We start from the raw sequence: 3,261 nt of genomic DNA, 5'->3' as shown, positions 1-3,261 counted from the left end.
GCTACGGCTTGGCTTGGCAAGTGCTGCTGGAGGCAGGGGGCGAGGGGGGGGGGAGCTGCTTATCAGCGCTCCCACAGGCACCTTCTTGCCTTTCCTCTGCGGATCTCGGGGCGGGGCCCCTGGCGGAAGCCAGCCCCCAAACCTCCCCACCCCCGGCAACATTATGGCTGTGCAGGGGTTGAAAGGCAGGCTTCTTCTGTCCGGATCTGACACACACACACACACACACACACACATGGGCTTGTTTGTGTCTCAGGAGGCAGGAGAGGGGGGGAGGGGAAGCCGCCGGAGGCCCGCCTCTTCCTGCCACAGGGCTGGTCGGGTAGACCTGCTATTGGGAGGGGGGGGCGTGCTTTTTTTTCTTTTTTTGCAGGGAAGCCACCTGCCCGGGTTCCCCTCTGAGGCCTGTCCCAGCCTGACCGCCCAGGCCAGATTCCAAGTGTTCCCACATTCACACACCCAGCTGTGTGCAGCCCACCTGCTGCGTGTGTCCTGCCTGGCATCTTCTCCCTGCCTGCAGAAACCCCCACGGTCTGTGTGTGTGTGTGTGGGGGGGGTCTTGTCTTCTCTGCCCCCCCCCTTCCAGCAGCAGGATAGGAGGCACCCCTGGGCTTCAGCCTACCCAAAGCCCGGCTTCCGGGGGACCTCCCCACCAGAGGCGTGTCCTGGCTGTCGTGGCCGGCGTAGTCATAAGGGGTGTGTGTGTGGGGTGCATATGTGTGTGGCTTCCCAGGACAGGTCGCTCTGCTGTGGGAGCCGTGAGGGATGCCACACTGTGTTTGTGAAATGGAAAGTTTCCCTGCATCTCTCCCCCCCCCCCCCCCCACCCTCCCCGGGGGCAGCTACGGCTTGGCTCGGCAAGTGCTGCTGGAGGCAGGGTGCGAGGGGGGGGGAGCTGCTTATCAGCGCTCCCACAGGCACCTTCTTGCCTTTCCTCTGCGGATCTCGGGGCGGGGCCCCTGGCGGAAGCCAGCCCCCAACCCTCCCCACCCCCGGCAACATTATGGCTGTGCAGGGGTTGAAAGGCAGGCTTCTTCTGTCCGGATCTGACACACACACACACACACACACACACATCCTTTAGAAGCGGTTATTGGCGAGGGAGACCAGCCGGGACTCGATCCTGGAGCGTCCCTTGTAAGCTCCGATGGGGGTCTGTTCATCGGACGCACCTTTGGCTCCTCCAGTTCGGTGTCGTGGTTAAGTGCGCAGACTCTAACCTTGGAGAACCAGGTTTGGTTCCCCACTCCTTCACATGCAGCTGTTGGTGAGGCCTTGGGTCAGTCACAAGTTCTCTCAGAGCTGTTCTCTCAGGAGCAGTCCCCGAAAGAGCTCTCTCAGCCCCACCTACCTCACAGGGTGTCTGTTGTAGGGAGGGGAAGGGGAAGGAGTCTGTAAGCCGCTCTGAGACTCCCTTTGGGTAGTGACGCCCAGCTCTCTGGGGCGCTTTTATCTGTTAGTATTTTTAAATAACAAGCTCTCCAAAGACTCTGCCCAAAGCGGTTTGTAATAAAAACACGCAGTACCATGAGCGTGAGATCTGATGGCTCTCGGGGTCATAAAGGCAGGAGAGGCGTGCCGTGGAGAAGGAACGAAGTGGCCCACTGGAGCCTGCAGGCAGGCAGTTGACTGGCCGGGAGCAGAGCACCGGGCCTTCTGCAGCCACCTCCCCAGGCACGGGGGCCAGCGCTGAGGAGGCCGTGGGCTGAGGGGTGAGCGCTCCACCAACAGAACGGAGCCTGGGCCCGTGGGAGGCAAGGGGCCAGAGTGCACGGAAGAGGGCGGAGTTGCCAGACCCCCGTCATCACAAGCCCTGAGACTGAGTGGACGGGGACTGATGACACCATCCGGTTGGGGGAGGCTGGTGATGGTGCAGGGAACAGCCGTCCGAATACCATGCGGGGTGTCTGGGTGTAGTCACAAGGCATGGGGCTTTGAAGGCAGGGGTTGCTTTTCCAGACTGAAAAATTAAAAGGAATATATATATATGGAAATGAACGATGGGCGGCCTCCGAGGAATACCAGGGTCACGGTGCAGAGGCAGGCAGTGGCAGAGCACCTCTGGAATTCCCCTTGCCTTGGAAATCCCACGAGGGGTGGGGCCATACGTGGGCTGCAGCTTGGGAGCCCTGCTCAGCACCCCATGCAGCTGTCCGTGCCAAATCCCCGCCTTCCGTGCAGTGAGTGACCACAAGCCGGCACTAGAAGTCTTGGGCGCTGCCCTGGACTTGCCGTATGGCATACCGCCCGCTACCCCGGGGGAAAGCTAGAAGCAGGCGCCTTTTGTTAGCTTAATCGGCATGCCAGTACTCTTCACTCCGGAGATGTAACAGGGCTTACGGCCCAGGGCGGGATTTAAAACTGGGAGGGGGGGAGATGACAGGAGGCAAGTTATAGAGTCCCTCTGGGCCAGGGGTGTCAAACAATCGGCCCGGGGGCCGGATCAGGCCCCCCTGGGAGGGCTTCTGTCAGGCCCGCAGTGGAACTGGCTGCCTTCTGCCGCTTCTTCCAGTTCTGCTGCTGCTGCGTCATCGCAGGTTTGCAGCTTACAGATACACACCTGAACAGCATACTCAGGATTGCAGCAGCACAGACACTTTGATGCCATAATTCAGAGCAAGAGGTGCCAGTTATCAGGCACTGTTAAACAAACAAGATATTGCAAGAGCGCTAATGTTTTAGGCATGTTTTTATTTTAAGTAAAAAAAACCCAACCCTTTGTGTTTGCGTCCTTTACGAAGTTTATATCTCTCCGCTACCTGGCATTACCTTTTATGACACACATGGCCCAGGGGCCCAGCAAGGTCTCATCTATGTCGGATCCGGCCCTCATAACAAATGAGTTCGACACCCCTGCTCTAGGCAGTGTCCCCAAGTGCCAGGCAGAGAGACCGTGTGTGCTTGCTGTGCAGTGAGGGTACGTGTGAACCGTCTCTCCGGCATTCAAGATCCACTTCCCTCTCTGCCGCCCCAGCCTCTGCCGGCAGCCCCGGGTGGTTTGGAAATCTGGATTTCTGAAAACTTAAATGGAGAACCTCAGTCTGCAAACTTCTTCCTGAGGAGTTGGGCTCATCTGTTGCATGACTAGCGGGAGGGGGTCGCCGGGAGGGGCAGGAAGCGGGGAAGAGGCTGTGAGCGAGGGCAGTGGGCACGCAGGCGTGGAGGCGGAGCCCGTTTCTCCTTTGCCTGCAGGTGGGGGTGAAGGGCCGGGTGGGGCGGGGCGGGAGCACAAGGCCTTGGCTGCCTGCAAAGGAAGGTGGG

General features: G+C 59.7%; 1 protein-coding gene across 1 annotated transcript in view; it reads left to right on the top strand.

The window, feature by feature from the left end:
- Window positions 1–3,261, top strand: part of RFX7 (regulatory factor X7) — a 25,573-nt gene that overhangs the window by 2,292 nt on the left and 20,020 nt on the right. The window lies entirely within an intron of this gene.

The sequence above is a fragment of the Gekko japonicus genome, unplaced genomic scaffold (assembly GCF_001447785.1).
Source record: "Gekko japonicus isolate JY-2015 unplaced genomic scaffold, Gekko_japonicus_V1.1 scaffold167, whole genome shotgun sequence".
Classification (NCBI taxonomy): domain Eukaryota; kingdom Metazoa; phylum Chordata; class Lepidosauria; order Squamata; family Gekkonidae; genus Gekko; species Gekko japonicus.
Note: the sequence above shows the minus strand (reverse complement) of the source record. Positions and strands in the feature narration are given on the sequence as shown.